We start from the raw sequence: 12,218 nt of genomic DNA, 5'->3' as shown, positions 1-12,218 counted from the left end.
TTGGTGATTTACATAAAGAGCTCAGAGTGCTTCTGGCTTTAATTAAAGTAAAATTTACATACCGCTGACAAACATTGCTCATCTATTGTAGAGTTTGTGTGAGAAGGTTGTTATATCTGTTTACCTTTGCTGATTGCGTCACCAGAAGTCTACTGATAATTGGTGAAACTTTACCTTTAAAGTGACAAGTTGAGCAACCGTGTGGTGGCATATGATGTGACAGTGTAGCTTTTCACCAAGTAAAATTTGAGTAGGTTGTTGCCACACATAAAAGTCTCAGTGTACAAGAAATATGTGACTTTTCTGGAGATTATGCCAAAGCCACTGCAGTGCAGCTTAAAACAGGAAGTGATCAGGGCAAGGAAGGAGATGGGAGAGTGAGAAATCTCTCTTTGGAATTATTTCAAGCACTCCTGTGTGTGTGTGTGTGTGTGTGTGTGTGTGTGTGTGTGTGTGTGTGTGTGTGTGTGTGTGTGTGTGTGTGTGTGTGTGTGTGTGTGTGTGTGTGTGTGTGTGTGTGTGTGTGTGTGTGTGTGTGTGTGCGCGCTAGGGAAAGTGATGCTGTTTTGAGACACTAAGCATGAAATGTATTCATTAAATTTGTAAACATCCTTATTACTTTTATGGCAAAGATGTAACAGATAAATTATACTGCAATTACTTCTATGGCTTAATAACCTCTATTAGTTACCAGTACAATTAGTTAACTGAGTTACCACAAGACAATAATCATAAGCAAATCAAACCATAGGGATGGTCTTGTCCCATTTCGGATTTGTCCATCGATTCAAATTTGTCGGGTGTTGCACTCATTGATGGTAGTTTTCCCAGATTGAAGAAGCAATTGACTCATTAGAGCTTTGTACATTTTTAACATTTTTTTTTTTAAAGCTATCTGGCTCTCTATCTAAATCTGTAAAAAATAGCAAAAGAAACATGGCCACAAAATAGGCAACAAGTATGAGTGGGATTGACACAACTGTACGAAAATAACAACTTTTAAATTAGCATGTTTCTTTGACTTGACACAATTAAAGGGGACTTTTTTCACACTTTTTCAGTGTGTGTGCACATACATTTAGTTATCAGGAGTGCCTAACAATCCACACACCCAGTCAGTTTAAGTGGTCTTCCCACATCAGAAAACAAGAGATTCAACACATTCAGATTTAGCTCCCTCTTCTATGTCACATGCAGGCTCATTAGAATATACTACTATACTACCCCCCCCCCCCCCCCCCCCCCCCCCCCCCCCCCCCCCCCCCCCCCATCTGAGTGTCTCCACCTATAGCTTCAGAACTACCTCTCGCAAGCCAATGAGAGCAGGCTGAGCTTTTTGAGAGGGGAACTTACAGAGACAGGTGCTAAATTGGAGCGTTTTGAGACAGAGGTCAAATACAGGTATATTCAGAAAGACAGTGTGAGAAAAATGTATGTGTTTTTTGCGTATCCATGTTCTAGTAGAAACCCATAATATGAACCTGAAAATGACTTTATGTCTCCTTTAAACCAACTGCTCCTAGCAGCTCCTGCCGCAAGTGATGACAGCGAGACAGATTCCTCACTTACTAGTAATTGTTTAGGGCAAAACAAAGCAACATGTTTTTCTCAATTGTTCTCCCCAGTAAAATTGCTGCCATCATAACTTCTGTATCAATAGTTAAAAAGACCTACTTTTGCCGCAAAACTCACAGGAAAATCAGGGTAGTGTGTGCCTCTGTGGCTCACATAACTGGCCAAGAGAGTGCAGTCACACTCTCCATTTAAAATAATTTTCTTAATCTGTACAACAATGCACTCGCGCTTTTGATGTGAAAGCCCAGAAACATGAACAAAAGTACAATGCAATACATTTTGGATTATTGGGTTAACAAAAGTGGTACTATTGGAGCAACTGTTTCTCAACCCCCCCCTTCCATAACCATCATCATCATCATTCTGGATTCTGGATCTTCTCAAAAGTGATTGTCGTTTCTAGTCTATGCACACCAAGCACCAATAGGATGCTCTGGCTGGAGCTGGACTCTGCATTGTTGCAAAGAAGGAAAAGGAAAACAATTGATAGAACCAAATCCAATTTGAAGTCTGAGTAAAAGACTACTCTTTGCACTCTGGAATCCAAAGTTTTGTTGAGTGGGTGGCACACTTCCCTGCCAGGTATGAGAGGCAAGCGGGTGGCACCTCAGCTGCACCAGAACCGGGTTATATAAGCAGCTGGAGCCCAGATTCTCTGTGCTACATTTCACAACATGATAGATGGCAAGAACAAATCGGTTCATTAACAGCCCTCCTTAATTTTTGAAAGGAGATCAAAAAGTGTTCTTTTAGGATGAAATTGATGATCTAATGATGTGATAACTGTGAACTTTTCCCATCTGAGCTATAGGCCCATTGACACATTCAGATTTTTTTCTGCCCTTTCGCTTCAATAGACAAATGAGATGTTGCTAATGAGTGTTTAATTGTGGCTGTATGCACTTACAATGGCTTATACTGTACTTGCCACAGGCTTATTCAAATTATCAAGATGATATCAAGCTATCAAGATGACTTTAAATTAAAAATTGATAAAATCAAAGTGCTTAACGTGTCATAAAACAGTCACTGCTAGTTTTGGAGGTGAAAAAGAACATCCCATTAGGTAATAGTCTGCTGGTGGCTTTGTACGTGTTTTTCTTTCTTTTGCAGTACAGCGTTAATTCCAACAGCTCTAAGTTTTGATTCACATGTCTACAAACCAAAGTGAGCCTCTTGACATTTATTAGGTGCGGCATGCCAAAAAGTCCACATATTCCCTGAGGTTCTTTTGATTTGTCTTGACAATGTTTAGACTTTTATGTGTTGCAGAGGAGAGTAGATATTTCCTTGCAAGATTTCTAGTGGATTGAGAGTACAGTGGTGTTATATTGCACATAAGAAATTTGGAATAGTTGACCATAAAGTTTTAATTGTTTTGTTCCTTGATCTTTGCCAGTATATTATTTGGTGGATTGTAAAGGCTCATTTACTGGGAAACTGTGGTGTCGGTGTTTGGAGCATATTGTAAAGTTTATTAAATCACATCTCTTTGTCATAAGAAATAAATAAAAAAAACATTAGAATGAATCAGACCAAGACAGTATTTCTTGGCTCAACATTTTATGTCTTGAAGATTTCCAGTAGTTTGTTTCTACTTCAAGAAAGTTGATGTTCACATCCATGAAGTTGCTGGTGCAGGACACATAAGTATTCAAAACAAGTGTAGTCTACACAACAACTGGATATGTGCCTTATTTGCACAATTAACGTAATTTTCCGGAGCATCCAGCTGTTGTGCGGACTCACCGCTAGTCTGCTTCCCAGAAGGCAGCCTTAGATGAAATATGTCCCAGAATCTATTATCTATAAATTGGATTATATTACAGTTAACAGTAGCACTGAATAGGTCTAGTAGAGGCACTCAGAAGACAGTAATCAGAGTGTAACCAACCAACACTGGACGCAAGGTAACACGGTTCAGCACAGACAAACGTTGCCACTGTCATTAATTAAAATTCCAAGCAGCCATCCATTATTCTTTGTCGCTACTACATGCATCTCTCTATTCAACAGGCAGTGCCATGTTATCCCACAAACATGAAACTATTAATGGATTGGACTTTTCTTGGGTTCCGGCTTATTAATCACCTGACTATAAATTAAGCCTGCACATTCTGTGCTGAGCTTGTTACTCTCATATATCATGCTATTTGCGTCTGTCATGTTCGGAGCGCTTCATCATTTTCAACATGGACCATTGGCACCCGACAAGGTAGTCATTGACCTCCATTGATGTGGAGCCTGCCTGCTAATGTTTAGGTCCACTTAGAGAATATTGACTCAGAAGGTTAGAACATGCTGTAAAATAAACATGTTGATTTGTGTGTCTGTAAATGCTTGACTAAGAATCCACTCACACATGCTTTTCATTGAGGTTAACCTGTTAGGATGTTTAAAAACCACAGGGACATCAAAAAATGAACTCAACTGCTAAAGCTGCTGTATTATCCGGAGGAAAGAGATCCCATCTTCAAAAACTCTAGCGAGCTCAACAAATAACAAACTTCGTGCTCCCACTGGCTCTCCTACACTGCACTGCATTTCACTTTGAAATTACAATAGTAAATGTCAGTTATATTATTACCTGGCTTTTCGTTAGCCACTAAACACGCCTACTGCATATTATATAATAGTTACAAATTACCCTGCATGGTGTATGTAGCCTCTGGGAGTCCAGACAACCTTAGTTGTCAAGTCAATTCTCCGACAAATTCAGTTGAGTTTGAGGTGAGACAAGGACCAGAAGCTATTAGTAGGCTTGCCACGGTAGTCGTTGTTACACGTCGGGGGGTTGGACATACACCGATTACATTTCTGTTTAGAAAGAAAACCAATTCATATAATTTTGGCCTTCATGCATAACTCTACTAACATGTATACCTGCTGAATCAATGGTTTATTAGATGGCCCTCTAATAAGGAGTTACTAACATTTATACCTGCAACCCATAAATATTTAAAAATGGATTTCCAACATTTATAACTGCATGTGTTTATTAATTCAGCCATTCATTGTTATGCTGCAGTTAGAGAACAGTTGGTTTGTCTTTGTCGCACTATTAACAGGCTTTGACATGCCTCCAGCTAAGGTATTTCATCAGAAACTCAGGTGATTAAAAGTAGAGGGGAAGCAGATTTTGCATAGTTGGAATGTCTTAGCCACAAGTTTTCTGGAGCGTTCCTTGAGCAGACTTTTATGTGGAAGATAACTGTCATCACATACTTTTTTCTGCCAATCTTATCCCCCCCAAAAACATGATATTTTTGGAGATAGAGTTACTGTATTTTACAGGCTCACGTATCTACCCATAGTGTTCTCTGTTCTCCCTCTATACTACCCCTGATATGTATGGTGCCATTATTTATTCCACCCACACAAACAGATACCTGTGCACACAAGCACCCAGACACACACAAATACACATTCACACACACACATTTACACACACACACACACACACATCATTCAAACAAGAATACACATATTTGAAAACACCGCCCTCAAATGGATGCATCCTTGTGAAACGATTCTTGTTGTTTTCTTATTCGGGTTTGCCATGCTCCTTGAAGTAACCTTCTCATTCTGAGAATCTGCAATGCAGGCTGTCTTCATTTAGGAGTTTGTTGGGTGGGCAGGGTGGAGACTGCATTATTTATGATGAGGCAAACCAGCAGCAAGTGTTAGGCACCAAACAGACATGAGAACAGCCCCTCATACCAGAGCGAAGCAATCAAACACAGTTTCCGTGCATTTAGTGACGCCTCATGACACCTCTTTTCATTTTACACATAAAACATTGCATCCTCTCCTGCTGAGTGCCTCGGAGAGGACAAGAATGAAAAGCTTCAGAATTGGAAGTCCAAAGAAAGCGTGTCAGCATATCTTCCCCAAATGTTGGTGTAAAAGTGTTGCATCTGATTTGTCAGAAAATAAAGGAGTGTGTCTGAATTATGATAAACATTTCTCCAGATGAAAAAGGACACCTCTATCTCCACCCCTCATCTGGAGGAAGCATTGTTTTTTCAGCGCTGAAATAGGCAGCCGTCTCCTTGATATAGACAGATCTAATGAATTCATATTACAATGCAAATAGCACCTATCCATTATCATCCACCACTGAATCCTCTCTGTTTGTCGGGATTAACATTAATCTCAGAATCTGAAGAGTGGCCGACAGAGACTTACTTGTGATGTTTATGTCATGGAAAATGAATAAAGCATGAAGGCGAAGTGTTTGGGTGCAGAACAGGCTTTGCAGTGAATACAGGGACGGGTTGAGAGATGTAGTGGGTGGATAGGTGTGAAGGAGATGTTGTGGGAGGGAGGGTGGTGTGGAGGCCACAGGGTTCGCAGTTCAGGTCATTTGAGAAATCCTCGGTATTTCTTCAGTATGCAAGGCAGGTGCTGTAATCCGGCAAAAACTCCTTAATATTAAACGCCAACCACCTGCAGTTTCTATCTCTCTTTCTATTCAATAATAGGGCCAGCCAGCGAAGCTGTGATATGAGTGATGGTTGCATAACAGAGAATGGTAGAAGGCATGTTTGCCACAAAACCAACACATAACCATCCAATGTGTCCCTGTAGTTATTGGGACATAGATTCTGTTGGATAAATAATAAACTTAAATGGTCCTTCTACTTAATCAACAGATTTCTCGAATATCATGAGCGCCTTTTAAGAAACTGGCTGGAAGGTTGTTCTTTTCAACAAAATTAGAATTTCTAAAAAATCCTCATGGTTGTACGCATAACATCAATTGTGTATATTTTTCCTAATTAGATAACTGCAGGCTTAACATTTGACAAATAGATAGTTTGTTGATCTTTTCATTCCTAAAATTGACTTCAATCCCCGAAATGGATTTTGGTATTTCTCTGGAGGCCCAGTGTTGGCCTCATTTCCTGATCAAAAGAGTTGTCTCTTCCTGTCTGGGACAGATCTGGGATTAAATGGCTACCTTTGATGATTCACTTAGCAAAATTACAACCCTGTCTCCAAAGATTACACTCTCTCCGCACACTCTCCCATTTCTGAGGTTCTGTCTGTTAAAATACTTAATTTTAGATGTCAATTTAAAATCAGCTTTATTGGTGTACTCAATAAATTCTTTTTTTGCTCACTATATACTTTATGCACAGACATATATTGGTTATATTTTTAAATAAACAGTTATGACAATAAATCAAACATGTAAAAACCGTATTCACCCATGGTGGCAATCTCAAATGAAGGCAAGAATTAGTTTAAACATTTAAGACTCCAATACCCAGAGGTCCAAAGGAACATTATTTCCCAACACATAGGCTTTCAAGTGGGGGAGCAGAGTTCATGACCCATAAAAACAAGACTTTCACCCAGGAAATGGGGGTCCGTGTCCTGGGAGTACTACTTAAGCGGACCGGTGTTTTAACCCCAACCACAATCTTTTTTCTAGACCGCAAAACATAACTGTCATGCGACCAATTTTTACGTGACAGTCACCGTAATTTCGTAAGATATCATACAAATTGTTGCGCATACGTTTTTGTACACTCTCATAGGTCTATCACATGTTCTTAATGAGAAAATGTGACGTTTAAATGCAGTCCGAGAATAGGCTACCAATCTCCGTAATGGTTTGCTTGTTCAGTTTATTCAAAACAGCTATTTATACATATATTCATACTTATGGGTGTCTATCAACATTTGAAACATACACAGTGAAACAAGAGTGGGATTAACAAGTGGCAGTGAAATAGACAGCAAATAAGTGTATTTCCCAAAATGTTAAACTGTTCTTTTAATTTGGGCAAATATGTTGCTTTAGTGTCTCCTTGGGGGAATTTGGTTTGCTTCACACACTTAAAAATGGAAGGCAGGTAAACCAACAGCACAGTGGCATTGTGGGGAATGGCAGAAGCATGCAGGTTAGAGAAATAGTTGTGTTGCTTTCATGTTACCAGTTTGAATCTAATCTCTGCACTCCCTTGATGTCTGTTAATTGAATGCTTTAAAGCAAGGTATTAGGTTTGTTTTAGGTTGCACTCGTTCATCCTTATAAAATTATTCAATGCCATTTTTGAATGAACTGTTGTGTATTATTAACATTTTTGTAGATTTGTTTTCTAAAAAGATAAAACCTTAACAGATGTAAAGCATAGCTGTTGTTTTTGTGAATGTTCTTAGAAACAGGATAAGGGGAAAAAAATGACATGCTTACAAAAGCCTGGATTAACACCCATTGACGCTAGAACCACCCTTTCTCATCAGTTCATTATATTTCAATAAAAGGAGAATCCACAACATCCCCTATAACAGATTAATCTGTATATTTCAGCTCTAAGTATGTCGTTCCACATGTGTAATTAAAAGGGAATTCCCTTTTAAGGGGCAATTGGGCATGTGACACCAATGAATGTCCACGTGGCCTTTTCTTGGGTAGGGTTGATAGTGGTAACAAGATCCAACAGGGCACTTTTAGGGTCCATTTCAAATGTCGCCATCATGTCGTTGTGTTGCCTGACAGCTGTGAATGACAGAGACAGAGAGGTCATAAGAGGAAATTTTATCCACTCTACGGCGAGGGGCGAGACGAGACGTGCACCTCTGTCAAGGCAATCCAGAGCTCGGCTGACAGATAACTGATACCTAGGCTTTAAAAGAAATGAGAAACGAGAGCAAGTCTAGGGCATCATAATCCCTTTGGAAAGGTTTTCCATCTGTCACAAACGTTAGTGACCGGGCTTGGGTAATTTCCCCACAGGATTTACAGAGAACATAAAAAAAGAGCCATGTAATGTTCCCCCTACCTCAAAGAGCCTAGCGGGTAGACCGTTGCAGTGGGGCCAGGTATGGAGAGATATATGAATTAACTCTTTTCATTTCAAATGAAAAGCCAAAGTTTGCATGTCTTGATAGGCTTCTTTGGACAGCTATTATTTGGGGGGGATCAGAAATTACATCACTTTCATCCAAACTTTATCGTGCAAAGCTATGATGCCACAATATTGTGTTGATTTTAACAAGCTGTCACCACATACATTTATCACTCACTAGTTACTTTCACAATAATGGACATAATAATGGACACAATAATGGACACAATGATGGCAACATCTTCTGGATATAGCCACATAAGCATAAGCAACAACAAATCTGATTGGTACAAAATAGATAAAATAACAAGATATTGTTTTTTCTTGTCAGACCCTGTTGCTCATAGTGAGAATCTGGTAGAGCCTGTGTGATCTGGTCTTGAATAAGGGTGTGTTCTTTTTACTTCCCCTCATCCTACCCTGTCTCCTACAAATTACGTTTATACACACACCAAATTTGCAACACCAAAGATGTAATGCAGAAAGGATTACGTTTTCTGTTGACACAGTAAGGATGTTTTGAATAATAATAATAAAAATTGAATAATAAAAAAGGCTATTTTGGCAGAAGACAAAGGAATGATGTTATCAGTGAACATTTTACTGATATGATAGGCAGAATAATCTATTGTATTTAAAATATTAGGTAAATTGTCAAATATAACACAAAGTACCAAGTCAATATTTGAAATTAAAATTTAAATGTGGAGTGCAAAGATGTTGTTTTTTCATAATGTAAATTTGATGCCTGACAAAAATCCATGACCGAAAGAATGTTTCTCTTATAAAGTCTTTGTTGACAGTGTGTGTGAAATCAACCTATGTGAGTGAGCGCGAACTAGTTGAATGACGGAATTTCACAACAGCATTGATTTGCAGCAGCATTCTGGATATTAAGATGTAGGCATGGACAAATCGGGTGTGGGGTCAGGGGTCACTAGGGCTCATTACCTTCTATAATTGGATATTGCATCATAAATGGTGTTGTTCCGCAGAAGGAAGAAGGCACAGATCTGGCAAAGGATTTCCCTGTAATATTAATGGGCCATTGCTTTCTTTTGTGTGAAGAGAGCTCCACACAGTCCATAGGCAGATTTAATCATTTGAGGTGCTTATAAATTACATGTTAAAGTTCATGTCTGTATATTCTCTATGGCATGGTATGTATTTATTAGAAGGCTGTGTAATTTGCTAAACTCTGGAACCAGCAATATCAACTTTGTATGGGCCAGTCATTGCATGGAAGTGTACACATTAGTTCACTAAGTTATTTTTATGATACAAAGTTTGCATGTACATATTGTAAGTAATGTTTACAAATGACACTCAAGGTCTCTCCCTGTTGCTTTACTTAGCACCAGGAGGGGCCCTCTACGTCTGTGAGACTGTGGTTGGTGTTTGAGATATTGTTGCATTTCATATGCCTGCTATTTGGCTTCCCACCACCTACTGTTTGGCATCCGTGATAGCTGGTGGGTGGCATTTGCTGCTAGAGTGCTTTTGATGTGGAAGAGACCTGTGGACCAAGAAGAGACCTGTGGGTGTGAGAGGCAGATGCCTGGGCCTACAGTGTTGCCCTCTGATTCAAATGTTGTGTGATACAATGTGTGTTTTCACCACCTTAGTGTCACCAAAATATGTCACCTCCCACATATTTACGCAAAGTTTGATGTGTGTCAGGTACAGTACAGTCTGCCCTGGGGAGAGACCTGTGGTTCTTAGGTACAAACTAAATCTGCAAACACAGTCAATAATAATATACTATGATGAAAATGTATAAAGCCTAGGGAACGAGCAGACAAAGCCAGGGAAAAACACTAATGCATCTTGTGAGCCACGCAACATGGAAGCTAATTAAAAAAACCTCCTTGGGATTAGGCATTGGAAAAGCAACTTTCATTAGAATGAATTGGTGCTGTTCTGTTGTCCGGTATTCAGTTCTTATACATCTACGTATATTTTACAGACTGTCCAGCAGGTGCATTTTCTACGCTCATATCTAAATGGAAAAGTCCCAGTTTTAGGCACAAACACTAATTTTCCGTCTGTACTCACATAACAGAAAAATTAAAAATGCACAGAGTTTGCCTCTCTTCTACTTCATCACCTTACTTTCTGCTTTACTCCCATCATAATTACTATGGCTACTAGAGGGTGCCGCCACGTAGAAATGTAAATATGAATCATAATTACTGCTTGAACAAACCACTTATGGGGTCATTTTTTGGGGGAGGAAAGTCTCGTCACAAGCTATAAAATATGCTAAAAAGCGTTCACAAGTAGACTCAGCTTTTCTATAGGGTTCACAAGTCTAAAAGGTAGAGAAACCATAGGACTATAGTGCCTTATGTGACCACTCATATGGTGGGTCTCTGTTGACCCACCATATGACAGAATGGTTATTGTGCACTTAAATGCAAATTCTAGAAGCAGACGCCTTTACACCCCCCCAACATTCATGTTATCCCACTTTTTTTCTAGTTCAACACAAAGTTCCCATATTTTTATGCCCACTGAAAAACAGATTACAGCTCCCATTACATAACAGATCACTGAAACATTACCACATATTCTGAATGGCTACCATGCTTACAGGGAATGTACATGTCATGACAGAATAGTGGATCTAATACTTAAACCATGTCAAACCATTTCTCCCCTTCAGCAAGAATGTACAAAAATGATTGTGTTAAACCATCAATGTTTGAACACTGCAATAGTATGTCTGAGTATGCCATTCTGCCTAACTTATACTCAAAAGAACGGAGGGGCATGCTTAATAGTATGAATACCTGCTGTATGCCAATGGCCTATGATTTTGTACATGTATTTAACTACATCTATAATAGTTATGTCTATAAATTAGTCTTTTCAAGTGGAATTGTTAAAATGTGTGTGTGTGTGTGTGTGTGTGTGTCTGTGTGTGTGTGTGTGTGTGTCTGTGTGTGTGTGTGTGTTTTAGCACTCACAACACACACATTACGCTACTCAATCAATTTTTCTGCCCAATGTATCCAGGCACATGGTTTGGCCTCTGGACTCTATAAGGTTGAGTGGTTCTTAAATATAGATATTCTCCATAAAATATATATTTTGCAGTCAAAAATTACCGATCATGATTTCAAGTCCCCATTGTTAAAATTGCTAAAACTGAAAGACTGAAATAATTTCAGGCTTACCTGTTCCCTCTTTTTATCTTCTGCTCAACAGGTAAATGTGGCTCAGAATGGTAATGAGAGCAACAGTGCATGGCCTTGAAATTATGCCTGTCTGATGCGCACCCTTGAGACACAGTTGAACAGTTCAGCACTGAACCAGAGGGGAGCAGCGTGAATGAATATGCACTTTGACTGGGTGAGTGGAAACCATAACCCCCTCAGCCGGGCTATCTGACAGCCTCCTGCTGTTCAGCACTTGACTTGTGGCAGCTTGCAAAGTTTTTTGTTTTTATTATGTATAGTATGTTTTGGTGGATCACAAGCTAAGCCATTCTGAAATGAGATGAGCAAAACCTTCTTGATTAGGTTGTTAAAGGGGCTCAGAAATTGATAGGGAGTGAAATCTTGTGTGACTGCACCTTGAGTCTTCAGTTTAAAAAAAATTTACTTTAAGGTTTTACCGCAGGTGGAAAGAAATGGATCTTGATATATAAATATTCCAAAATGAATTTGGACATACTTGAGATATAAAACGATATACTTTATGTGAATAATAAATGTAGAAACACAGAATGAAAACCTAATATAATGCTTCCTCAAAATTGTGCTCACATGTGGTCACATT

Source organism: Etheostoma cragini, chromosome 12 (assembly GCF_013103735.1).
Source record: "Etheostoma cragini isolate CJK2018 chromosome 12, CSU_Ecrag_1.0, whole genome shotgun sequence".
Lineage (NCBI taxonomy): Eukaryota > Metazoa > Chordata > Actinopteri > Perciformes > Percidae > Etheostoma > Etheostoma cragini.
Note: the sequence above shows the minus strand (reverse complement) of the source record.